Genomic DNA, 27,092 nt, shown 5'->3' on the forward strand with positions numbered 1-27,092 from the left:
CTGGGCACGGGGAGTCTTGGGAGAACAGACTGTCAGTGTCACTGGATACCCATCTATGCCTCCATCAATGATCAGTGGACAGGGAGGGACTTTCTCTGAAATGAGCTGTAAGTCACAGACATATCCTCCCAATGATTTTGTAACAGTGAAGCTTCTGTCAAATAAATGCAGTCGTGGCTGGGCAGGGTGGCTCATGGCTGTAATCCCAGCAGCGTGGGAGGCTGAGGCAGGAGGATCGCGACTTCAAGGCCAGCCTCAGCAAGGCCCTAAGCAACTCAGCAAGACCCTGTCTCAAAATAAAACATAAAAGGGCTGGGGATGTGGCTCAGCCATCAAGCACCACTGGGTTCAATGTCCTGTACCAAAAAACCAACCAAACAAACAAAATATATAAATAATACCTGCCTCTGGGGCTTCTCCCAGGGTCCACTTGACTTTCCACAGTTCTTATCGTAAACCCCAAAAAAAACACTCAGATAAAGAAGAATCAAAGACAAAGGAAGGGGAGGAGAGAGGAAGAGAGGAAAGAATCGGAGATGTCTGCAGGTCTTGTTCAGGCAATTATTTTAAAGTCAATGAGTTCATCTCCTTGGCAAATAGAATGGTAAGTGGGTAAGACTGAGGCCACTGCCACTCAGGCTTTTATTTGTTTGAAAACAATCAGAACGTTTTGCTGATTTGGGGTGGATACCAGGGTGGGATGGGTTTCCTCCTCATCTAGTGCACCGCTGTCAGAGCTGCCCAGGGCTCTAGGAGGGACTCCCAGCCGGCAGAGGCAGAGCTAGAAGGCTGCACAGCAGTGACCTTTATTGATGGGATGCGTTAGCAGGTGCATATAAGTGTTTAAGGAAGCAAGAAATCCAGCCCCTCAGAGCTCCCGAAGGCCACTGTGCTGCCGTGTCCTCTTTTGGAGACAGCAGGCCTGCTGAGTGAGCCAGCGCCCAGGAACTCAATGTGCACCCAGGTGAAATGACTGCTGAGAGGGGCCCGCAGCTGAAGGGGCATCTCGGGCCGCCTGTGTGCTTGCAGGATGTAAATCAACCCCTGCCCGGGGCCTGCGAGGAATCAGGTCGGGGCGAGGAGGCACCGTGAGGCTGGTCTGATGAACTGTCCCTTTGCTACAGAGACAGTACATTTTTATCCGATTTTTCTCAAGGTGGGCAAGATGGGCAGATGTCCCTCAGATCACATCCCTGCAAGGCAGGACAAAAAAGGAAACAGGACACTGAGGGGACACTGGAGTCGGGAGAGGGAGTCCATGTAGAAAGTTGAAAGAGAAAACCTTCACCAGAAGCAAAGTACCTACCAAGCAGTGTAAGAGCATGTATGCAATGCACATGCTGTGTTTGCTACTTGGTAGCTGCATGATCTTGGGCAAGTGACTTAACCTTTCTGAGCTCCAGTTTCCACAGTGAATGATGTAGATGATACTAGTGTGGACCTCACAGGGCTGTGACGCAGATGGGTGTTCCACTACATTAATATTCGTGTCTCACTTAGAACAGGGCTTTGTGTGCAGCAAGTCCTGGCAAATGCATCCACCAGACCTGAGCTGCAGTTGGTATCACTGCCCAGCGGTCCCCGCTGAACCGTTGGCATTAGAAGACACCCCTCCCTTGTGGTCACAGATTCCACAGATCAAGACCCAATAAGCACTCAGACAGGGAGACCCCGAGACTGGCAGGGACCCTGGAGACGTGTCGTGTCCTCCCTCACCTGCCTGGGCCAGGCTGGGCGGCTAGGTCGGTGGGAACTGTCAATTAGAGCTGTCAATCAGAGGTGTCAATCAGAGCTGTCAATCACGGCTCGGGCTGTGCAGACCCTAGCATCCGGGTTCCGAGAGGCGGTGTCCCAGCAGTGAGCCAGGCAGAGGAGCCAGGAGGAGGGCGCCTGGCCTTTGCCCCAGGCAGCTCAGTGGCACTTCTAGGACGTTCTGGGGACGGAGCTCTCAGGAGCTGGCTGAGATGCAAGGGTGGGGACGCAGACCTCCCCTCTGGGTGGCTTTGGGTCTGGAGGAGGGAATGACCTCACTGCTCTTCGGCTTTGAATGTCACCTGCTATGGTCTGCGTGGGCACCAGGGCCACCCTGGGGCTGGTTCCGGGGAGCAGAAAGGCCTGGGGACTCGGCCCACCCTGGTGGGTCTGCCCGAGTGGACCGGCACCCAGCGCCCCTTCCAGGCACTGCCCTGCGGGACTCGAGGGTCCCCCAAGGCCACCAAGCCGGGCCGAGTCTGCTGCTCCCGGGCTCCAGGTCCCCTTCCTCGGCGCAGTCGCTATTCTTGTCCCCGGAGGTGGCCTGGGCGCTGAGGTTTTAATCTCAGGCTGTTCCTTCATTGAACAGGCAGCGTGAGGACGAGGGGGACTGTCGCATTCAAAGCCAAAGCCTGGCCTCGAAACTCTCCCGTGAGTCAGAGGACGAATGTTCCCATTGTGCTGGTTAAAAATAGGAGCGACCGGGACGTGACAGCCAGATGAGCGCCATCAAGGTGTAATTCCGCGTCCTGTAAACGGAGCCTCGGAGGAGCGCTATTCTGGGCTGGGAGGCTCCACGGGCCTCCACACGGAACCGCAGCCTCAGCGGAGGCAGGCTTTCCTGCTGTGCGTTGGTAGAGCTGGCACCGTGCACGGTGACCTGGGTCGTTCCAAGTGTCCGATGGCTTCGTGGAGGGGTTTGGAAAAGCGGTGTCACGCTAAAGGAAAAGAAGGGCCAAATCTTTCACCCCGAGTCTCAGAACCTAGCTTTTCTGTGGGTTTCAGGAGGTGATCTGTGTCACCTCGAAGCTCAAGGGCAGTGGCTGGGTTGGAATTGGGCATGTGTGAAAGGTCAGGCTTATGTTAAATGGAAACAGCTGGCATTTAATAATGCGATTTTAAATTGCATTTCAAAACGCGTTTCAGCTAGGCATGGTGGCACGCGCCTGTCATCCCAGTGGCGCAGGAGGCTGAGGCAGGAGGATCGGGAGTTCAAAGCCAGCCTCAGCAACAGTGAGGCACTAAGCAACTCAGTGAGGCCCTGTCGCTAAATAAAATACAAAACAGGCCTGGGGACGTGGCTCAGTGGTCGAGTGCCCTGAGTTCAGTCCCTGGTACAAATAAATAAATAAATTTAAAACCACACATCCTCGACACATTATTTTTTAAAATTATGAGTAAAGTGAACATCCACCTAAATCCACCCACAGATGAAGCTCTGCAGGCCTGTTGGTGAGAATCCTTTCAGACCACGGCCAGAATGTGGACACATCCACCATTTTAAATGTTCTCAGCTGATAAGAAACTTGAATGACATTATGTCTCCCGCCTAAGACAGGATAGTATAGGGTCAGTCGACTCTTATTTGAATCAAGTAAAATTTCGGCTTCAAACACATAATTTTTCAAGAGTTCTTCTTTCACTCTACGGAAAGGGAGTTATTTCGAATATCCATGTATGCAGACGCTCTGCACGCACAGCTGTGCTTTCACCAACATGCTGCTTCTTTATGTTCTTGGCCAACGGGAATATGGTCCTAGAAGTGGAAGAGTTGGCAGATAATGATGAATTCACTAAAAATACGGCATTTTACTATTTTCATATCTACTTATGAAATTTAGAAATTTTATATCTAAATATGAACTCTTACTGTATTTATATCTAAAATATAAAGGTTTACTATTTTTTAAATATCTATTACCAACAACTTCCTCTGGAAATATGTCACTTTTAACACCCCAAAGGACTCTGTTGTCAGAGTTAAGTATTATAAATCTTTCATTCCTTTTCAACCCATGAAACAATGTTGTCTTAATTTTCATGCAATTGCTATTTTTATGTTTTTCTGTTTTTTTTTTTTAAACTAAGTGCAGGGCCTTATGCATGCTAGGCAAGTTCTGACATCCCAAGTCCTAATTTATATATTTTTTGAAAAATTATCTCTTCTCTACCTATTCTTATTGAGATATTCAATATAGTCATTGATTTCTAACTGCTCTTTATGTATTAGGACACTAGCACTTCACTGTGTGTGGACTGCTATTTTATCTTTTTTTATTTTTATTTTTTCTTGTGTTTTATTTTTTTCCACATAGAAGTGTCACAAAGTCAACTATTTCAATATCATCCCTCATAGCTTTTGGTAATACCCAACTTATGATTTTTCATCTTTATGATGATACAAAAGCATCACCATGCTATTATTTTGTTTTTCCACCACCATATTATACAAAGTGGTTTGTGTTAGATGATTTTGACCAGCTGTAGGCTAATGTGTGCGTTCTGAGCATGTGGAGGGAAGGCCAGGCTAAGTTGGGATCTGGTGGTCAGGTGTAGTAAATGCATTTTAACTCACATGTTCACGCAGCCTTGGTTCTATTGAGGCAGAACCCCCAACGTAAGTCAGGGAGCTGCTGTGCATAGAGCCTTTGCAGGCTGGGAGGAAATGTCACCCAGGTTTAGTCCTGGTATTTTAATGTCTGTCATGTGCTTTGCTACAGGTTTAGCATGAGAAATCCAGCCCCGGGTGACCCAATTAGGGTGTCCTTTTAAAGCTGGGTTGGAGAGCAGAGGAGACGGACTGGAGGACGTGGAAGTTGAAGGCGCATCTCCCTGCCCAGCCTCCTTTCTCTGCAGAGGTGGAGGACCACTCAGCTTTAGATATTGACTTCCAGAGGGATTGCTGGAACCAGGAGTGACACTGAGGCGATACCCTGCCACGGGGAACCCCAGTCAGTTTTAGAGGGAAGGATGAACCGGATATTAAAAAGCAGCTTCACGTAATGGAAAGTTTCCACTTCCTGGAGGCTACCCTTCTGGTGCTAATTCCATGACCACCCTCCGAGAAGTTTCCTACACTTTCTCCTACGATGGTACAGTATTAACACCAGCACCCACCCTGTGGTGGTCAGCACCAGCAGGTGCTTCTGGCCCCAAGAGGATGGGGCCCATCAGCTCATCCAGTGTCCCCTGCACTCACACGGTCCCTGGTACACCGTTCCTTCTGGTGCTCAGAAGGCCTTTGCTGGAACAAAAGGAAGTGCCTGTCCTTAGGGTAAGTTCTGCTGATTTTGTCAGGTTTGTAGAGGGGATCAGTCACCACGAGGTGTCATGACGAGTCAAGTGAGATTTTGGCTCATAACTAAAAATTATGCTTTTACTGTATTCATCTTCATGCATGCATACATTCAGTGCTTCAGCAAGCACCTATTAAAAGTGCCTACTGAATGCTGAACGTATGCTGCTGCTGGGGGTCCTGTCCTGGTGCAGCCCAGGCCTGGTGGAAGCCAGCTGCCATAGGTGTTAAAACAGACCAGAGCACGAAGGCAAATGTAGGGACCCCGAGTTTTGGAGGGGAGCTCAGGAGCGGCTTCCTCAGGGCGGTGCTCCTAAGGTAAATATGAAGGATGAGGATAGGTAAGAAATTCAGTTCATACAGTCTGAAAAGCTAGTCCAGATTTTGTTTTTGCTGAGGTCTGAACTTTTAAAACTTATAAGGAAGCATTGGCAGAGATTTACATATCTTTTGAAGAATTTCCTTTTCTTTTTCTTTTTTGGAATTTAACCTTTTTATTTTATTTATTTGTTTTTATGTGGTGAAGATCAAACCCAGACCCTTTCCTGTGCTAGGCCAGTGCTGCTTTACCACTGAGTTATAACCCCAGGCCAAGAATTATCTTTTCTTTTCCCTTTTATTGAGATATTCCTGTATTTTTTAATTGTAGTTGCACACAATACCTTTATTTTATTCACTTTTATTTGGTGCTGAGGATCACACCCAGGGCCTCGCAGGTGCTAGGCAAGTGCTCTACTGCTGAGCCACAACCCCAGCCCAAGATATTCCTTTGTTTTTATTGACTTGTTACTAATCTTTGCATATGAAGGATACTAGCACTTCATTATGACTACTAGTTTTCTCAGTTTATCTTTCTTTTGAGACTTGTTTATTTTGGTTTTGTTTTCCTTTTCTAGGTTTCTTAACTTGGCTTCTTTGCTTTAAGTTTCCTTAACTTCTGCCTATTAATGGCACACTGTCAATGCCAACCCTGATTGTAGGTGGTTTCTTTTCAAGATCTGGATATCTGTTGCAATTCAAAGTTTAGATTTCTAGGTTTGAATACTATCCATAAAAACAACAGTGACGTTTACCTCCTTGGGCTCCGACCACGATTAGGAAAAGGCGGAAGTAGCCTGGGGTGGAAGGTGCATGGGGTTGGCCTGCTCAGGCAGGGGCCGGGAGGAATCCTGGCCTAGAGCTGAGATGAGGAAGCTTTACAGGGGCTCCCGAGGGTCTGGGCAGGCCAGAGAGGAATGCTGTGATGACATCCGAGCAGAGTGTAGCTTGGTGACACAAACAGATACATGGGCCCTGGGGCCTATGCTAATGGGGGAGGGGGTTTCCAGACCACCTCCCCCCAGGTGCATCTCAAGACCCCGAGGCAGCCCTCTCCAGGAGCCCTGGGGGTCTGTGAAGGATGGGGGGCTTGGGTTCTTTGGGGAGACCCCACTGCTTTTCTTGGGAGGACACAGAACCTCTTGGATTGGAGGAAGCCACTCTCTGGGACCCTCCCACTGATTTCCTTAAGCAGAGGTTTGGGTCACAGCTGCCAGAGCCGCAGACCAAACTCTTCCCCACAAGACACGCCCCAGCCCTGGCATGAACCCTCTCAGCACAGGGGAACTTGCTGAGCCCTTCAGGCTGGATTCATAGATTTGTTCCTGTGTGTGGTAAAGTAAACAGGACAAAATTCAAAACGGCCAGTTCTGCGAGTTCACTTGGTGGTGCAAACACACCACCGTCCATCTCAGGATCTACCTACTCTGTCCCCATGATGCCCCAACTCTCCCTCCCTCCCTCCCTCTCCCCAGCCGTGACAGCCACCACTACACTTAGGGTACAGTCCTGCTTTATTCAACAATGGGGACAAGTTCCGAGAAATGCAGAGTCGGGCAATCTTGTCCTGGGGTGAGCGCCGTCGAGTGTACCATCACAATGCTGTGCCGTCACCAGGTGATGCGATCTTAGGGGACCCCTGTGGCACACACGCTCCGTTGTCGACTGAAACACCTCTCGTTACACAGTGTGTGAGCGCACCTCATGCGCCCCACGGTGTGAGTTGTCTTGGGACTGGCTGGCTGCACTTACAGTCTGTGAGCTTTCTTCATGCTGTGTCAGGTGTCAGAATCTCCTTCTTCCTCCTCAGTACTATGCTACATTTGTGTATCCACTCATCCACGGGTGGACACTTGGGTTCCTGCCGTCTGTTGACTACGGTGAATAATGTCCTATGAACATGGGTGTCAGGGTCCCTGTTTTCAGTTCTTTGGAGTCTGTTCTCCGGAGCCAAATACCTTCCTCACATGGGAATCCCCGGTAGCTGCACCACGTGGCATCCCAACCAGGAAAGCACCAGCGTCCCCACGTCTGCACACTCTCTCCAACATTTAGCATTCTCTATCGGACGGACACCCAGGTCTTTGAATGGAGTGGACATCAACATCCTTGGACTCTTCAGCATCGCTCCCGATTGTGAGATCCGGAACCCCAAGGGAAAGGCCAGTCTTCATTGTTCAAGACAGTGACTCATGAGTTACTGGAAAATTCTCCAAAAGTCTTTGCTCGGTGGAAGATCCCCCAGGAATGAATGCAGACAGCTTAATTTTAATTGGATTCTCAGTCACGAAGGACCAATTTACTTTGGTCCTGGGCACTTTTTTTTGGATTCTGCAAAGTTTGCAAATGTTCTGTCAACAATTTGTCCTGGGCTGGCTCACGTGGAGCTGTATCCATTAAGAGGCACAGGTCTTCTAAACAGGAGCTGCCGCCAGACCAGGTAGGTCCCCACCCATCTTCTGTAATTCAATTCCTTTTATTTATTTATTTTTTTTTTATTTTTAGATGGATACAATATCTTTATTTTGTTTATTTATTTTTATGCAGTGCTGAGGATGGAACCCAGTGCCTCACTCATACTAGGCAAGTGCTCTGCCACTGAGCTACAGCCTCCGCCCAGCTTTTATTTTAGTCTAAGTTATATTTATCCACGCAGACATTCATGAAAGTAAAAGTATAGCAGTAAAATGGATGCTCATGCACTGCCATCAATACAAGAACTCGAACATGATCAATAGGTTCGAAACTCCCTACGAACTGCTCTCCAATCTGAGCCCCTACCCCCAAAGTAACCATTCTCCTAAATATTAGTTTTCATGATTTTAATCATCAAAAATAGCTCATTAAAAATTTACTCATTTAAAAAATACCACATCTATATCTTCCACTTTGTTTTGACCTCTATAAATGTGGAATTGCATTGATCTTCTGCGACTTTTTCTCCTTGAATTTTGTTTCTAGAATTCATCCGTGTGGTCATGTGTGGCTGGAATTCACTCCTTTTTTTACTGAATCTTTGAATTTGTTTTAATTTTTTTTGGTGGGGGAGGGGTGGTGCTGGGGATTGAACCAGGGGCACTTTAGCACTGGGCCACATCCCCAGCCCTTTTTTGTATTTTCTTTAGAGACAGGGCCTCACTAAGCTGCTGAGCTGGACTTGAACTTGCGATCCTCCTGCCTCGGCCGCCGAGCTGCGGGGATGACAGGTGTGCGCCACCGTACCCTGAATCTTTGAAGATCTCTATGGCTGTTTATTTAATCCTGTTTTTCTGGTGGACATTCGGGTTGCTTCCCATCTGGGACTCTTGCAAGCAATGCATGGCTTCTCAGCTCCAAAGCCCCTCGTCCTTCCTTTGCTTTGCTTCAGTCCTGGAGCTGGACCCTGTAAACATTTCCCTTCTGCCAGATTGGTCGCTGGAAGGACCTGGGAGAACACTGCAGCCAGAAAGGGCCTCTCCTCCTGCTTCTGGTGCTCAGGAGAACATTCTGGCAACATTGGTCAGTGCTGGGTGCCCCCGGGGCGGCGCTCAGCCCCCAGTGAGGTTTGCTGCCATCTGCTAGCCAGCCTTGGGGGAGGCTGTGGAGCAGAAGTCACCCTCAAACCAATGGCCCCTCTGTCCAGTGGGGTCTGAATCCCAGCCATGTCTGTCCCTGGCGTACTTTGTCTTCCCTTAGCCCAAGGCTATTTACAGTCTTCCTGTCCCCTGCTCAGAGCAGCTATGGTGTTAATAGCTGATGCCTGTTTATGGTGCATTTCTCCCTGTTCATGTTACTGTACCGGGGCAGCTCCTGTCTCTTGTCTGCACACGGGTGAGGTCCCTCAGTGCCCAGTGGATCTGGGCAGCTTGAGGGGGCTGTAGCTGGAGACAGCAGGTAAGGTGGCCCCAGGGTGCATGGTGTCAAACTGGTTCCTCTAATTGTCTTTGTGCCATGGGAGCTGGCAGCTGAACCATCTCAGGACGACCTTCAGCTCCTGCCGCCTGGCTTTGAGTTCCAAGCTCTCAAGAGAACGGACCACGTCAGTAGGTACGACAAAAAAATAAATAAATAAATAAAAAATAAAAAAATTAAAAAAATCAAATATTCCTCTATTCAGTTTTGAGTTCTCAGTGTTTTAAAATGCTCTCATTTGTAGAAAATATTCAAGATTTATGACCCCTGGGTTTTTTTTGTGGGGGCACCAGGGATTGAACTCAGGGACACTTGACCACTGAGCCACATCCCCAGCTCTATTCTGTATTTTATTTAGAGACAGGGTCTCACTGAATTGCTGAGAGCCTGGCTTTTGCCGAGGCTGGCTTTGAACTCACGATCCTCCCGCCTCAGCCTCCAGAGCCATTGGGATTACAGGTGTGCGCCATGGCGCCCGATGACCCCTGGGTTTTGATCAAATGGTAGTGATGTGCCTTACCGTGGGAGGGGTTGAATTCTAAAGTCACCACCCCGGTGGGTGGCCAGGCACAGGCTCCAGCCTCTTCTGAAATATGTTTCATTCAGAGTCACTTCCCGATGACGGGGAAGCTTCCCGAGCCAAGTGTCTCAGGGTGGCCAGAAAGAAAAGACCTCTCACTTTGCTCAGGATGATGGAGCTTTGTGGTCACCAGCTGGTCTTGAAAGCTTCTTTGACCCAGAATTTTTGTTCCTTCTCAGCCTAAGCAGCTGGGCACCTTCCAGGAAGCCCACAACCTTTTAGAAATGACCTCCAGTGCCAGGCGCAGTGGTGTGCACCTGGAAACCCAGTGGCTGGGGAGGCTGAGGCAGGAGGATCCCAAGTTCCAAGTCAGCCTCAGCAACTTCGTGAGGCCCTAAGCAACTCAGCGAGGCCCTGTCTCTAAATAAAATATTAAAAAGGGTTGGGGATGTGACTGCGTGGTAAAGCACCCCTGGGTTCAATCTCTGGTGTCAAAAAAAGGAATGGTTCTGATGGTCTACACACCTGAATTTGCAGCCAACTCCACCACTGACTCCTGAGCAAGTTGCTTTCACTCTCTGAGCCTCAGTTTCCCCACAGCAGCACAAACAACAAGATGTACCTTCCAGGTAAGTATCAGCATGCGAGTCTGTGAATGTCCACTGCTTGGGGTAGTGACAAGGCGTGCTGGCCCTGGTGGGACTCTGGGAACACCGTTAGCACCAAGGACAGAACAGAGCCAGTGGGGGGAAAAAAGCCTTTAAGCTCACTTCTGTTTATGAATGCTGTTAACATGACATTTTTCATTACACAAAGAAGAGCTTCTCAGCACAAGGCCACGTTCAGATTCACTGAAAGGAGAGGATAAGATAAATCTAAGGTCATTTTGTTATTCCGCCTACTGGATTAATTAATTAACTTTGCAGAGAGCCGTTCTGCAGGATGCAGTAGCCTTGGGGTCCAGGGTGGGCGGGAGGAGGGGGATTGGGAGCCTCGGGGCCAGCGCTGAGATCCACATGCCCTCAGGGAGCAGGGACTGCAGGCACAGGGTCCCCGGAGCCTCGGTATCCCCCACCACGCGTTCCCCTTCCAGCTCTGGAGCCTGATCCTCCCCTGACTCCCCCGCACCTGCGGGCCGAGCTGTCACTCCCGGCGTCGCCGCGCGAGGGCGCCATCCGCCAGGGAGCCGCGCCGTTTGCCTGCTCTGCCTTCAGCAGCCCCAAGAAACTCCTGGGAAGAAGCGGGCGGGAGCGAGCTTGCAGTGAACCCGAGGTGGGAGCAGCAGCGCGAGGCTTTTTCCTGCATCCTCTTTCTTCGCAGCTCTGGATCCACTCGGTCGTCGCCCACACAAATTGCTCACACGGCGTTAGTCACCCAAAAGCTTCATGTACTGAAGAGTGAGGTTTCGCCCTCGGCAGCGCCTGATCCCCCTGCTTCTTGGCTCTTTTTCACATTTAACACCGCGTCTCTACGGCGCGGTGGTGCCCGTTTTGCACCGAAGGGAACGGAACTTCAGAGAAGCCCTCCAGGGCATTTTAGAAGTCTCGAGCATAAATCACCTGACTTGACTTCAACAAGGGCCAAACGTGTCTCATGTTCAGTTTAATTCGTTCCATTTTTCTTTCGCTCTGTTCCTCTTGCTCGCAATATTTTCCCTCCTGTTTGTCCAACTAAATGCTGCCTCTTCTGAGCGCCCCTGATTTATCTCCCAGGCCTCCTGTGTTTAGAAATCTGGTAAGCGGGTCTGTGAACTGGGTTCTGCCCTGTGTGCGTGAGAGAGAGAGAGAGAGAGAGAGAGAGAGAGAGAGAGAGAGAGAGAGAGAGACAGAGAGAGAGACAGAGACAGACGGGTGCCCCCATCAGCTCGCTCCACTAGGAGCACGTGGAGAAGTTACCCCTGGATGTGGACATGCTGACCCCAGGCAGATCCAGGAATGCCCTGCTTGTCTCTATTAGTATCTCAACCAGATCATAAATTCCTAGATATGAAGCCGATGATGTTCACCTCTGCTTTCTTGCAATTTAGTAAGGTAAGTATGATCTCTCTTTCTGGAGGGCAGGGGTGTGTGTACCTGGAATTGAACTCTGGGCACTCAACCACTGAGCCACATCCCCAGCCCTATTTTGCATTTTATTTAGAGACAGGGTCTCACTGAGTTGCTTAGCGCCTTGCTTTTGCTGAATCTGGCTTTGAACTTGCGATCCTCCTGCCTCAGCCTCCTGCCCGAGATGCTGGGATGGTGGGCATGAGCCACCAACCCAGCAAGGATCATCTTATGTATTAGGTGCAGGCTATCAAGCACCAAGTTTTCTTTCTTTCTTTCTTTTTTTTCCTTTCTCTCTCTCTCTCCAGCTATTCAGTTCACAAATAAGCAACAATCCTCAAACTCCTCCTGGTTAAACTTGGAACCTGGTTAACCTTGGAATCCCCAGCAGGTTGGGGGTATAGCTCCATGGTAGAGCATATTCTTAGCATGAACAAGGCCCTAGGTTTGAACCCCAGCACCTTAAATTTTTTTTAAAATAAAATTAAAAGATAACTATTTATATATTCAGGAGTGCAAAGGTCCTTTGCAGCCTCAGGCGGCTGGTGCACGTCCATGGGTACCTTGCCAGCAGTGGTGACAGCAACTGGTTCTTTGAGCTTGGCTCTCAGCCATGCCCCCTTTACCATGGCAACATCTCTGGGCAATTGCTGGTGTGGGAGGACTTTGTTTCTCCCGACTGCCTGGTCAATTCTGAGCCTCCTTATCTCTGTTGTCAAGGAAGGCAGGTGGGGCCGCTTGAGCTGAGGGCAGCCACAGCAGAGCGGCCCGTCTCTGTTCCAGCATCCCTCCCCCCAGCCCGGAGGACCTGGGCTTTGGGCGCACACTGCCAAGACTTGGGTCTGGTTTGTAAGGCAACACAAGCCTGTGATATGGGGCAAAGGCTAAGGGGGAGGCTGGCCTCAGACCCGCAGTGGCTTCTAGAAGAGGAGCATGCCTGATGAGCAGGGCAGGTGTCATTCTGCAGGCAGGTGGAAGGTGCCACGCTGTCCCCAGGCCTGCAGCCCAACACACGGGCTCCACTGGGCAGTGGTGTAGAAGGCAGCGCTGGCCCATCTGGGAAAGGGGGTCCTGGCTGCAGCTAAGCCCAGTGAGGACGGCCTTCTCTTTGGGGTCAGATGGCTGTGGAAAGGTGAGGAGGGTTGAGGGGAGATCCTCCCTGCATTTCCAGGAAGCTCTGCCAGAGGACTGGAGAGCCGGTGAGCGTGGGAGGCCCGGGCTCCTGACCTGTGAGTTCCCAGCACACCACCTCTGCAGGGGACTGGGGACATCCGGACGGTCCTCCTCCCAGCAGTTGAGAACAGAGGCTCAGAAAGCTGTGGTGGTTTGCCCACGGTGGTGGCCAGGTTTGGTGACGCTGAGGAACCCAGTGTCCTTGACTTCCCATTCCCGTCCACCTGCCCCCGCCCCGTCCCTTCGCAGCCCTGGGCGCATTTCCAGCTGGGAGCTCAGCACGTCACAGCCTGGGGACAGAAGAATGACCTCAGAACAGGTGGCCGAGGGGCCGAGGTCGCTGTGCTGGGCAAGGCGGCGTCTGGGTGGACGCACACCTGGACAGTGGCCAGCTGCTGCCTCCTCATGGTCCTCAGAACACAGCTTCCCTGTGGAGGGCCTGGGAGGCCATTTTGAGCCAACTTCCTCTCAGCACTTGACAGAAAGTGACCTAGGCCCAGGGGAGTCATTCTGGCAGCCTTAAGCCTCAGGGGACAGGTGAGTGTCCTGCCCAGAGCTTTCCCGTTGACTCCCCAGTGTCTGGCTGACTGTCCCTCCCCAGTGCCTGCTGATGCCCATTCAGGTGTCTTTCAAAATCCACATGTCCCACTCCACCCCCGCCCACCCCTCTCTGTCCCTACCCAGGAGGGGCCCCAGCTGTGACCCCAGAGTCTGAGTCTCTGGTCTGGGTCCAGAGATGGCACTTTAACATGGCACCTCCAGCCTCCAGATCCACTCGGAGCCTCACGTCCCCAGCCTCCTGCCATTTCCCTGACTGTCTTCCTGCTTCCAGTTTTGCCTAGAGTTGCTTGCGGTGGCCCTGCAGCTCACCACCTCTGTCCCGCCCAGCACAGGGAGGCCTGGAGGGCCTCTGAACTTGGCAGAGAGTGGGTGCTCCATTGTCTCCCAGAGGGTGTGAACAGTGGGGCCCAGCCCCCCGTCAGACCCCAGCCTGGTCCTGGGCACTGTGCGGTGCATCCTGAGGCCAGGGGTCTTCTGTGGTATTCCTGGACACTGGCATGGGGTCAGTGCATCCCCCTCTGCGAGGTCCCCCGGGGGAGCAGACTGTCCCCGCTCTGTATGAAGCACAGGTTTTGTTGTTGGGCACATAAGAGGAGGTGGGAGGAGGAAGAGAGGAAGTTGGCCTTTCTATGTTCCTAGAACTTTTCTGTAGCCAGAAGATTCTAGGTCTTTAGAGCCTCAGGTGGCTTTCCTGAACCCAGGTCTTCTTGCCTCTGCGCACCCCTTGCTCCATAAAACTGTATTAACAATTCTCCTTTGTGACTGTGTGGGCATAAGGATGAGCACACTCCAGTCTGGATTCAGAATGTGACGTTCATTATTGTTAGGCTTCTTTTTTTCCCTCTGATTTTTAAAAATAAATGAAGTGACTATATGGTCACCCTGGGCCAGACTGTGTCGATGTGACCACCATGTGGAAGGGAGCCAACGGGGATGCTGTGGGGTGGGAGTCGGGGGGTGGAGAGACAGGGAATGGAGTGTTCTGAGAGTTCTCGCGACTCCGGTAAACAGGCTCCATAGAGAAGCAGGTTCTTTCCAGAAGGGACATTTTGGATGAAAGCAGAGAGGGTGGGACCTGGGTGCACCCTGGAGTTACGGCCAGAATCACGCAGTGTTCCTGCCTTTCCCCTGGGGAGGGAGGCTGGCAAACCCAAAGGCTGGCCTCTCCACCTGGACGGACAGAGTCCTTCTGATTTCCTGTTCACGTGAAAGCCATCTCTCAGGAATGACAACGATTTCTGTGTCTTCTGCTCTGTGAAGCTCCTGAGCACAGACCTCTCTATGCAGTCCTTAGGTGGATCTAATGAACCCCACAAGGTCCCGTCACCCCTTCCCTCAGCCCAATGAAGAAGCTGCTCAGAAATGGATCTGAGAATCGGACGCTGCCTGGCTCGGGGCTTGGTTTTAGGATAGGGATCGTGGCAGGTCTTTATCGGCAAGTGCAGATCACAGTACCACCTCATGGTCATTGATCAGGGTCTTCCAGACCACAGAGCCAACAGATGCCATGTCCAGTTGGGAGGGAATTGAACTCAACTGTTGACACTCAACCAGAAGCTGGGCACCTGGCCACAAATGAAGATATTCAGGGGTAAAGAGATCACACGTTTCCTCCAGTCTTGCTCCAAAGACAGCGTGCTGACCAAGCTGTGAATATGCTCCTTCTTTTTCGGTTTGCATTGCTATAAGCGTTTGAAGGACAAGATCACAAGATCACTGGAGTTTGTACGCAAATCTGAAACCCATCTTGCTGTGGCAGAGCGAGGTCCAGCTGTCAGATAAAAAGAGTGCTTGTTCCTGCGGAAGTTCTAGCAACATAAGATGGAATCTAATTTGTTCCCAATTAGTCATCTGTAGAAATGTTCTCCAAAGTCCAGGGACAAGGTAACCTGCACCCTAGTCATCTGCCAGCCCTTCTAAGGAGGGAGACCAGGGCTATTGAAGGCAGTTTATGATGCCTATTGCCATCTGGGCTTATTTGGACAAAATCACTTTCTGATGTAGGAGTTCTTAGCCTGCGGAATCCAAAGCATGACAAGGCATTCACTGGATTCTGTAATTTTCCAGGTTTGGCCACAGACCCACTGGAGCCTGGGGAACTCAAGCTCACCCAAACCCAACGACTGAAGAATGGAAAAAGGTGGTCCATCAGTGGAAAATCCGGGTTCTGATGCCTAAAGACGGCAGAAGGGCTGCTGATCAGCAGGAGAAGTAGCAGCCCCTGGAGTTGGCAAGAGACAGAGAGGAATTCTCCCTTCACCCCACCCTCCAAGCCCTCCCAGGCATACGCTTCCTTGTCAAGTGAAGACACAAGCCGTAGTCACACGGTCATTTATTCAGCAGCCATTTAAGGGGGCTGGCTCTGGACAAGGTCCTTGACCGAGTACTACTGAGGATGAAAAATAGGGTGTCTTTGTGGGACTTGGAGATCTGGGTTCTTTGCCCGACATACGCACACATGGGGCTGGAGACAAAACGCTTTCCCCCCTTGTGCATGAACCCCCACCCCCATTTCCTCCTTCTAGCAGAGAGGCTGAAGAAACCTTGCAAAGTGTAGGAAGCACAGGAAATTGACTGAAGATTATAAATTGTCCTTGTGACTCACCTAGAAAGGCAGGCCCAATGACAGAGTTGACCATAAGTGAGACCAGGGACAGGTAGCAGCCTCAAAGAGCCATCTGCCTCACCTGCTTCTGTGGTCTCTGCACCCTGGGCTGCACCTGCCCCACCTGGGCAAAGGGGAGGTCCACCTAGGCGTCAGCCTGGGACAGTGAACTTGTTCTCGGGTGACTGACTGGGCCAGCACTGAGGTTCTCTCTGACGCCGTCCGTTTTCAGTTTCCTTCATGCCACGCATATTTCAGATTTTTTTTTTTTAAAAAAAGTCATGTTTTTTTCTTTTCCAGTGAACTTGTTCAAGCTCTTTGAACTTCAAGATGGAAAAAGCCAAGTCAAAATCCATAAGTTTCTCTGGAGCTTCTGACCTACTTTGGGGAAAACCAATTCCTGTTGAAATTACAAGCGGGACACTGCTTCCAGAGGTTTCCTGAGATGTGCTGTCAGAAGCACATGGGAAGCAGGGTGCTCTGGGGTCCCCTCTGAAAATCCACACATGAGCAGTGACGTCTAACCCAAGGCTGTGCATCCTGACTGACACGAGAAAGGCGTCTGCCAGGTGACTCCCCTCCAGCCCTGGGCCCCATTTCCCGCGGCCTGTGCCTCCAGTGCAGACCTTGGCCTCACCCGCCCGAGTCAGGGTGCCCTGGAGGATCTCCTATTTGGAGATGGGGCACCTGGAGCTCCACTCGCCTCACTCTGTCCGTGGATCTCAGTCCCAGCCCCTGGGCTCCTGCCTTGCCCACACCAGCCAACTGCAGAACACAGTTCTTGTGACCATCTGTCCCTCCCATTCTCCCTGCCTCAAACCTGTACCTCATGCCCAAAGACCCAAGAACTGGGGACCCAAAAGTAGATCCCCTAAAAGTTCATGTGTTAGAACCTCAATCCTCCAGTTCACACGTCAGTGCGCATTTGAGGGTGGAGCCATTAGGAGGGGAGCAGGTTTAGATAACGGCATTAGTGACTTGACCTGAGTTATCACGCTTGCTCTGTCTCATCAGGGATGCCCTCCGCCATGTTCTGATGTGGCAAGAAGGTCCTCACCAGTGCCAAGCAGATAGGCTGGTGCCATGTTCTTAGACTCCCCAGCCTGCAGAACATCAGCCATGGCACATGATAGGTGCTCTCTTCTTTATAAATCACCTGGTCTCAGATATTTTGTGATAGCCACAGAAAGGAGACAAAGATACCAACTCCTGCACCGCTCGTCCGGGCTTCGACCTTCATTCCATGGACACATGCACACCCTGACTTCTGCTGCTCTCAGCACGTACTTATTCTCCTCCATCCCCAGGCTGGGGCCACGTTGGCCTCCCCCCCTGCGTGTGAAGCCATTCATACACTTTGTAGACCCCGGTGCTCTTTTCCAGCAGAGAAAAATTAATTTTCACATTGTGTGATTTCCTTTGACAGGATTGCAGGTTCACATCACACACACACACGCGCACACACACACACACACACACAGAGCTTGGGGGTCTGACCCTCTGCGTGTCCTGTGTCTCCCGTGGGCTATGCTTGGATTTGGAATGTCCACCCGAGGCCTGGCTCCTGCTTTGGTGCTCTTGGGAGGTGGAGCCAGGCAGGAGGTTCTCGGGTGGCTGGGGGCATGCCCTTGAAGGGCCTGAGGACTGTCCTCTCTCCTTTCTTTGCCCTGACAGGAGGATAGGGGTTTTTCTCTGCCAGATGCTCCTGCCATGATGTACTGCCTTACAACAGGCCCAAGACACACGGGGTCCACCAGTCATGAACTCCAACCTCCAAAACTGTGAACAAACACAAACCTTTTCTATTTGTAAGTCGATTATCTCCAGCGTTTCTTACAGTAGTGGAAAGCTGACGGATATATCCTGCACGCCTTGTTTTGAAGGCAAGGCTTCCCTTGGAGGGGCACCTGACTTGGTCTGTTCTTACCTGACTCTGGCTTATGCCACAGGAAAGGCTTCATCTTCCCAGGTTCTAATCTCCCCTTCTTTGGAAGGAGAATAACAGTACTAACTCCATCCATCTGCTGGGGTGAAGAAAGGATCAACAATATGTAGAGCCCTTGATTCCAGTTCAATCAGTGACGGCCGCATCTGGGTTATAAAGTGACTTCATTGTTGTCATCTGTGACGTCACCAGAGAGCTCCTTGCTATAAGGGAAAACAAAGGCAGTCTTTCAGGGACATCAGTACCTGGCACCATTCAGAAGGTTTTCCAACAGCCCCGCTCTGCCTGCTGCAGGAGTTCTTCTGTGGACACTGCTCATCCCTGCTCTAGGCTGCCTCCCTTCCTGAGTCAGGTCTCCAGGAGGAATCCTTTTCCAACAAAACATTCCTTGTGTGGCCTGTGCGGTACTGAGCAGCTCCAAGTGCAATGGCTCACACCCACGTTCCACTCTGCACGCAGGGGCTGGGTGAGGCCTTCAGCCATGGTTCAGAGTCGCAGGGTGGAAACTGGTGTTCGGGGACTCCTACAGGTCCCCAACGAGCTCCTGACCACCCGTCATTGTCATCATCGACTATGAACAGGGTGACCGTTTTCTCTGTCACTCAAACTGGGACACCTTGGAATGTGAAGGTGAGGGTCCTTGATGATTACTCTGGTAATTATGAATTACTTTAGCACAAGAGATGGTCCTCCTGGGACTGTCACCCTACTTGTTGAGCAGACATTGTGTGAAGACTCTGTGCTCAGCACTTTGCCTCCCTAATCTGCATTGACTGATGGCTCTGTTGTGTGAATCTCCATGTCCTCAGAAAACGGAGGCCGGAGGAGGAAGAGACCTAAACCAGGTCATTTGCCCATAAGTGGAGGAAGCAGGTGTCTGTCTCCAGTGCCTGGGCCTCCGCCCCCTCTGCCACCCTGCTCTCTGCCCACTTAGTCCTTCACTGAGGCAGCTGCCTGGGTGGGACGTCCAGACTGCGGCTGGCACTCGACGGGGTATGGCAGCTGCAAGGGGGTTGTGGAATTCTGGGATACCTTGCCAGCGGAAGTCAGGCTCTCTCAGTGACCTTGGTGCATCTGGCTTTCATGAGCATTCGGAGCTGGTCCACAGATGCTGGTGTGATGTGAGGCGCACTCTGGACTCAGGCTTTGCAGGTGATCTTGGCCAGCGGGCCCCTGTCCCCCTGGGTCAGGTCCAGAGCTGCCTGTCTCTGGATCAGGGCACAGCTGGAGAGCCCGAGGTCCTTGTCCATGATCCCAGCCAGGGGACCTGGAAATAATTCAGTCATTTATTGTTTTTGTCCAGAGCAGGGATCAGTGCAGATGACCGTAGTGGTCCTCTGTGGGATCTGCATCAAGGTTGACTGACAGCAGAGGCGGCATCTCTGCCTAGGCCGACATGCAGCGAAGCTGGGGAAACTGTACGCGTATCAAAACAAAAAGCTCCTGCAACTCATCAGTCCACCTGCTGTAAGTCGGGGGCTCCTCCTGCCAGCTCCTTTCCACTGTAGCTCTCCTGCTCTGCTCCTGTAACCAGGCAACCTGGGAGCACATGCATCGCAGAGTGACATCTGTACAGACGGTTGAGCTCCACCATGATGACAGATGCCCGGGACTTTCCGGAAGCACCTTAAAGTGTCAACATCATGGCGGAAAAACAGAAAAGTAGACACAAAGAGATATCACAATCAAATTTAAGAAAGGGCCGGTGCATCTGTCTGCTTCCCATTTATATTTCTAGGTAGTGGGAAAGTCATCCATCCTGGTAATTATCATTCCATTTCTGTCTTCTTGGCACAAGTTGCTAATTACTTGGCTTGGGAACTTTCTGAGCAGGGTACATTATTTTAGTCATCATAAAAAATTTTCGTAACCAAAGATATAACCCCAAATATCATATGCTTTTGCATTTTGTGTTGCTGGTCGATTCCAGGTTACCTGGGCAACAACCCTGACCTGTGGGCTGGAGATTAGAAAACGCCACAGCATGTGATAATTTTCACATAGAGTTTTGAAACATACCACATAATTTTTACAGAAGTTTTCCTTCCTAATTGCATGAGAATCCTCACGAAAGGCAAGGCTGCTTTAAGTGACTAAAAATAGGGTGGCTTGAACCAAGTGCCACTTTTCTCTCAAGTGACTCTCTGAGTTCCAAGTTGGACTGCAGTAGGGTTAGGCTCCTGCTGTCCTGCCCTTGTCCACACACGGCCTCCAAAGGCCCTCGGTTCACCGATGCTTAAGGCATCAGAAGTAGAGCACACCAGTGTGGAGGGGGTGCAAAGCCGGCTTGGGGACAGCACGAATCACTTGCGTTCACACTCCATAGGGGAGGACACAGCCACATGGCCACACTGCAGGAGATGGCGGGAACACAGGAGGGTGGGGCCCGGGGGCGGGGCCCGGGAGGCGGGGCCCGGGGGCGGGACCAGGGGGCGGGACCTGAGGCGGGGCCCGGGAGGCGGGGCCTGGGGCGGGGCCTGGGGGCGGGGCCTGGGAGCGGGGCCTGGGAGGCGGGGCCCGGGAGGGGCCCGGGGGCGGGGCAGGGGGCGGGGCCCGGGGCGGGGCCCTCAGAGCCTTTCACATCTTAAAGACCCATGGCGGCTTTCGTGGACTTCGTCTCATCCTCATCTCATTTAATATTTCTTTTTTTCCTTCTCCTGTCATTAGTGTGGGACGAAGAGATGGGGGAATGGGGAAACCCAAGTAAAACAGAACAGTGAGTGTCACTGGAGGGCAACCTGCAGTTGTGTGCTTCCTGGAGGTATTCAGGTCTCCTGAGGCTCACGGTCAGGAGGCAGAGAGGCCAGCGGAGGCTTGGAGGCTACCAGGGGCCACCAGGACGTAGTGCTGATGTCCTCACTGCGGCTCTAGGGTGCCTTCCCTAGAACATGCTGCCTCAAAAACTCTGGGCGGTCAACTGTCTTCTAAATTATTTCCTTTTCTGGGGGTCCTGTTAGGGGTTGGCTGGACCAGCCTAGTGGATGGCCTGGGTTTAAGCAAAGGTACTGACCCAGTGATTTATAACTTTTGAGAAGGTAGAGAACCACAGTCTCCATGACCAAGCACGTTCTTTAGAGGATTCCAGACACCCTGAGGCCCTTCCACAGCTTCCTGTGTGAGGATTAAAACTGTTCCCTTTCTCCATTGTATTTGTCAATCACACTGATGAAGAATTTCTTATCAGTATAAGAGTAGTTAAACAAGTTATGGTAAATCCATGCCATGGACTGCTATGCAGTGAGGACAAAGAAAGGAGTGGATATTGTGTGTGTGTGTGTGTGTGTGTGTGCGCGTGTGTGTATGTGTGCGCCTGTATGTGTTGTGTGTGTTAGTATGTACATATATGCATGTGTGTGTGTGTGTGTGTGTGTGTGTGTGTATGCACACACTGTGGTTGAATGTGGCTCACCCCCTCCGACACTCCTGGAGTTTGATCTCCACTGTGAGGTATCACGAAGGCAGAAGCCTAATCTGCCTGGAGTGTGGAGAGCTGGTACCTTTGGGAGACGATCAGGGTTAGATAAGGTCATCAGGGTGGAGCCCCATGATTGCATCCTGGGGGCTTTATAAAAAGAGAGAGATCCAGGTGTGGTGGCACATGCCTACAATCCCAGATACTCCAGGGACTTGAGATGGCAGCATCGTGAGTTCCAGGCCAACCTGGGCAACATAGCAAAACCCCATTCAAAAAAATGGAAACACACACACACACACACACACACACACACACACACGTGTGTGGACCCTGTTTCTAGCCATGTGATCCTTGGCATCCCCTTGGAATTCTCCCAGCGAGAAGCCATCATCAGATACTGCTTCTTGCTGTGAGACCAGATCTGTGGGCCAAATGAATCTCTTTTCTTTGCAATTTACGCAGCCTGTGGCATTGTGTTATAAGAAACAACAAGGGAACTAATTGAGAGAGAGAGACAAGGAGAGAGGGAATGAATCTGCTGCACATTGGGCGACAGCAATGACAAAACAGAAGCCTCGCCCTGCGAGTCGCTCTGCTAGAGCCCCAGTGCATGGGGCCCAGAAAGAGGGCGAAGGGCCACTCAGAGACACTGGGGCTTGTTCTGAGGAAGACAGGGAGCTCTGGAGGGTTTTGTGCAGGGCATGACATGATTGTTTTCAGTTTTTAAAAGCTCTGGAAAGAATTGCTTCTGCGAGTGGTTTGAAGGAGGCAGAAAATTTTAATTGGCCATGGCAGTAGTTCAGGTGTGGGGACGGGGCTTTGAAGCATGCTGGAGGCCCAGGGTGCTGAGAAGCTAAAAGACTCTGGATGGACTGGGTAGAGTCCCCAGGAGTTGTGGGAAGAAAAGTCAGGGACCAAAGTGGACCCCAGTGTGTGACTACTAAATCATGGCGTGTTAACTGAGGTGGAGAGACCAGGACAGCACAGATCAGGCAGGGACGGTGACAAGGATCCTCCTCTGGACCCGTCTGCATGCCTCTCAGGTCCAGGCTGGGTGTCAGGTGGGGCTGGTGGTCCAGCCTCAGGATGGAGCAGCCTGTTTCTGATCTCCACCTTCTACACATTGCTCAGAGCCCCAGGACTGGACGAATCAATGAGGAGTGAGGCACAGTCTCCGAAGGCGTGGGGAGCTCCCCTATTTAGAGGCCACCCGCAGGAGGACCAGCATGGCCCAGGGGAGAAGGACCGAGAACCTGAGGGGGAGAAACTGGAAACCCAGAGCAGACAGCGCTTCAGAGACAGACAGGGAGGGGTCTGCGGGTGAGGCTGGTGCCATTCACAAGGAAGGACACGTTACAGGGGCGACCCCTCCCTGCTGGGCCAGATCCCCTGCCTCCCATCTCCCTGCCCCACGGAGAGGGCTTCTCCTCCATCAGCAGGTGCCACCTCTCCCCAGACCCGGGGCCTCTGTGTAGCCCCGGTCAGGCCCTGCGGTGCCCTACTGCCCTGTCCTTCCTTCAAAGCCCTTAACCCAGCGGGAGAAAGCCATTCAACACTCGCTGTGATTCTCCGTCAAGGTGTGAATCATTTACGATGCACGGACTGCCATGTTGGCTTGGTTTTGTGGGTGACGGCTCTTTCATCCCTGAGGATGTTTCTCCTGGGCCATGTTCAGACTCTTTGTTTTGTGCAAATGATCCAAGACATTCTGGAAATTTCTTTCTGAATGATCCATTCAATTCAGATATTCCAACCCTCTGAAGGCAAAACAAATACAGAGTACGTGCACACACAGAGAGACACACACAGATACACACACACAGATACAGACACACAAACACACACAGAGACATACACAGACACACACAGAGACACACAGAGAGACACACACACACAGATACACACACACAAACACACACAGAGACATACACAGACACACACAGCGACACACAGAGAGACACACACACAGACACCCAGACACACACAGAAACACACACACACACAGTTTTCCAATCTCTATTAAGCTGAAAGTCTCAGGGTAAATGAACAAATTGGTTCAACACAGATAGTCACCTGGGAGGGAAAAATAAAGATGGACCTGTCACAGCTCTCAGGATGATGACGGTGTGCCTGAGCCCGCCCGATGGCTTCGGGCATCTCAGTGCATTGTATCTCTATCTGCAAGGCCGTCACCCTCACGTTTCCTGTCACAGACTTGAAACATCACAGATCCGTGGGCGGGGGGCAGCTGCCACTTGCAAGGGTGCCGAGTTACCCCAAGCAGTCCGAAAAGTAGGTCAGTGGGTCATGGTGCAGACCTGAGCAGAGGGGAAGTGGGCCTGACCCCTGGGAGGCCCAGGCTCTTCCAGAGGCCCGGCAGAGCCAGCACCCCGGGATCCAGAGAGGAAATGCCAGAGTCAGGCCACCTGTCGGCGAGGAGCAGGCAGGGGCGGGGGGGGGGGGGGGGGGGGCGGGAGACCCGGCCAGAAGCTGTGTCACTGTAAATACCTGTGGCCCAGAGGAAGAGAACCGTGCTGCGTGGGCCCAGGACAGTGAGGGGCCCAAGCCGGACAAATTGACAAAGAGTGGGCCGTAGGGTGCTTGTGTCTGTCCCCCGGGGCTGGGCTGGTGGGCACAGGGAGGACTGGAGGGCAAGGAGGCCCACCTTACCTGGGTCCGGCCCAGAGCTCACCTCGGCTTATTCCCTCCAGAAGCTACTTTCTAATCACAGTGGAGGCCCCAGACCTGGGGGCTTTGGCTAGGGGGACCAGGAGTCTCCTTCCAGGCCTGGAGAAGGTGCCCCAGGTCTCCCTGGGGCATGGAGGGTACACCAGGTGGTGAGTTGGTGTCTGGGGGTGGGAGGCGATCCTGGGTTCTGTTCCTGCATGCTCCTCACTTAGAGAGGAGAGCCCCAGGGTGGCAGTGGCCTTGGCTCTGTGCCACAGCCATCTCCAGGCCCCGCACTCTGGACGGTTCTGGGCCACCGTGGCGATTCCCCACGCCCTGACCTCCACGTGTCCTTGGTAGACAGCTTGCTGGTTGCCTGGGTGATCGCCCCTTTACTTCTGCTCACATATGCACCTCTGCCCTTTCTAGACTTCAGGTTGCAAAACTTCAGTGGCCATTTCCTCTCGACTGCTGCTGGCTGACCTGTATTGTAGCCCCCTGGTGCCCGGGGATGGGCTTTGTGGAGGCCCCAGACGCCCTAACCCACTCCTGACCAGGCTCCCTGTCCAATACATTTGTCAAGAAAGCAATCAAATGGCACTTCCCACTCCAGAATTGCTCTTTCTGAAAAAAATAAAAAATAGCTTATTGTTACTGTGTTTCCAGAATTCCCCAGGACTGCCCACCGACACTTCTAGAAGTTCTCGCCTGGCTTGTTCAGCGACAGTTTCCTCTCTACCCGACAGAGTCCTCCGTGTGAAGACAGCTGAGTGACTGGCAGACACCAGAACTGACCCGATCAGCTGCTGCCAAGTTCCAGGATGGGGGCTGGGGCTGCCGGGCACAGAGAGGGTTTGCCTCTGCGAAGCCGCCTGGACCGCAGGACCGATCAGCACCTGTCGGTGTCAAGGCATCTCACAGAGCTGACTCAGAGCCAGCAGGAAAAAGATGCTTTGAGCTGCAAGATGCAATCTCACGGCTTCCCAGAAACCCCCACCCCCAGGAAATGGGGGAACCTTCCCCGAGATAAGAGGCAGGGACTGAAATCACACCGTTCTCACACGAGAGCCACGGGCCTGTGTGTGTTAGGGGGTGGTGATAAGGAGGGACCTTCCCCTTTCCTGGGGGGCCACACTGTCGTGGGGGACCAGGGGAGAGGGGCTCTTCTGCAGCTCTGCAGACAGCCCAGCACAGAGCTCAACACAGGGGCGGGGGATGGAGACAGGCTCCCACGGTGCGAGCCTACAGCGCCTCTGTCCTTGGCTGGAAAGAAGCTGGTCACGGTATCAATAAAACCCTCTCCAGGCCTCAGCAGAAGGCACTGTGAGGACCGCGGGGCAGCCTCCCAGGGAAGGGGTGGTGGCCCGGCTGTGGTTGGCCCCAGAGCTGCACAGGCTGGAGGCCTGGCCTCCAGGGTGGCAGTGTTGAGCTGGTGGAAACTTGAAGAGGTGCAGCCTGGGGACAGTAGTTAGGTCCCGGGTCCCCGACCCTGGAAAGGACTAACCGGGGTCTCACAGGAAGGGGTGAGTTCTCACAAGAAGATGCGTTCTGAGGGAGCCTGGCATTTCCCCTGAACCCTCTTCGGCACGGGCTGCATCATCACTTTCCTATAAGTGCCCGTCACTGTGCTGCCTTCTCCCATGAGGTCCTCACCAGAGCTGAGCAGATGCCAGTGCCATGCTCTCGAACCTCCAGAACTGTAAACCTCTTTTCTTTGCAAATTACCTGACCTTGGATATTCTGTTATAGCAACAGAAAGTGGACTAAGACAGAGGTCCTGACTCACCTCTGGCCTCTGATAGCACCCATCCTGCTGCCCTGCTCTCTGTCTGCAACCAGGGGCCTCCTGGTTTATTTATCTTTTTTTTTTTTTTAAATCCTACCAGCTCAAATAACAACAGCCGACACTGATGAAGCACTTACTACATGCCAGGTTTTGTGCTAAGTAGGTCACATACATGACCTTTTATTCTCCTGTCCAACTCTGAGTGGTTGACAGTATTTTTCCTGATTCTAAAGATGGGGAAGTGGCCCGAGATCGCCTGCTGGCAAGTTCTGAAGCCAGGAATGGCAGACACACTGATGTGGTGAGCGTCTTTCTCAGTAGAACTTCTTCCTGGATGGGCACTGGCCACAAGTCACTTCTCCCGAGGTCTGCAAAACAGCTCATGCCAAAGCCCATCTTTTGCTATAATGTTGGCACGAAGATCCTCCGTATGAGGGTCTCATCCACCTGAGAGCACCTTTATTCATCTTGGTTTCTCTTAGAATCTCCACTTTAGTGTTTTGTATATAGAAGATGATCGTCACGCGTTTCACTGAGTTGAATATGTTCGTTTCTTTTCTACAGATGGGCCCAGGATAGGGGCCTCTGAGATAAAATCACGTCGATCATCTATCAAATTGCAACCACAGTGTGCTTGAAAATCAGCAAAGAGATAAACACAAGAAAGAAGCCTACGCCTCCCGGCACAAGTGGGATTGCAAACATGAGTCACGTCCAGTGATCTGCAAGTACGCTGGTGAAGTGGCTCTTGGAGGGTTGCCATGAGAACCACCACTTGAGACTCTTGTGGTACCCTCGTAATAACACAGCCGCGGTCTTGTGCGTGAGATGCGTGTTGAATGCAGAGCACGTAGGGACTGCCTATGCCCGAGTCTTCATGCGGAAGATGGGCCTTGGAATAGGTAAACACACTGTCATGGAAATGCCTCCAGGCGTCTGGTGACAAAGACTGTGGATCTTTCACATCGACTTCATCCGGGGATACTGTCCGCTGCGATATGGGATTCCCCGGGTTTCATGGAGAATCTGTGCTGGGAAGAGCTCGGTGCTGGCACTGTGTGAGAACCCCCAAGTCCAAGCACATATCCTTGATCTTGACCACATGTTAGCTCTGTACAC

The 27,092-nt window shown here is 51.9% G+C and overlaps 2 long non-coding RNA genes across 2 annotated transcripts; one reads left to right on the top strand and one right to left on the bottom strand.

Moving 5' to 3' along the window:
* Window positions 1–605: 605 nt before the first annotated feature.
* LOC144369266 (uncharacterized) lies at window positions 606–17,987 on the bottom strand. The gene is made up of 2 exons (XR_013428743.1): window positions 16,161–17,987; window positions 606–3,508 (listed from the first exon to the last, which is right to left on the bottom strand). It is a non-coding gene; the product is annotated as an uncharacterized LOC144369266 (long non-coding RNA).
* LOC144369267 (uncharacterized) lies at window positions 10,766–17,563 on the top strand. The gene is made up of 2 exons (XR_013428744.1): window positions 10,766–11,510; window positions 15,623–17,563. It is a non-coding gene; the product is annotated as an uncharacterized LOC144369267 (long non-coding RNA).
* Window positions 17,988–27,092: the final 9,105 nt, after the last annotated feature.

The sequence above is a fragment of the Ictidomys tridecemlineatus genome, chromosome 12 (genome assembly GCF_052094955.1).
Source record: "Ictidomys tridecemlineatus isolate mIctTri1 chromosome 12, mIctTri1.hap1, whole genome shotgun sequence".
Classification (NCBI taxonomy): domain Eukaryota; kingdom Metazoa; phylum Chordata; class Mammalia; order Rodentia; family Sciuridae; genus Ictidomys; species Ictidomys tridecemlineatus.